Below are 247 nucleotides of genomic sequence, written 5' to 3' on the forward strand. Positions count from 1 at the left end.
AGTTGCCTGGCGGCGCTCCCGTCACGGCTGGGCGCCGCTCCCCGGGCACAAGCGCCCCCCGGGCTGCCGGGCTCCTGCCCCCGGCAGCGGGCCGGCCCCAGCCGCAGCCCCGGCCCACAGCCCCCGCTCCTCACGTGATGTACACACCGGCAGGCGGCGGGCGGCCACGCCGCAGCGGGGAATAAGGTCACCGGCCGCCGGCCCGCACCCGGAGCCCCCTCTCCGCCCCGGCGGGCCCCGGGCCGCG

The sequence above is a fragment of the Apteryx rowi genome, unplaced genomic scaffold, assembly GCF_003343035.1.
Source record: "Apteryx rowi isolate R43461 unplaced genomic scaffold, aptRow1 scaffold_53, whole genome shotgun sequence".
NCBI lineage: Eukaryota > Metazoa > Chordata > Aves > Apterygiformes > Apterygidae > Apteryx > Apteryx rowi.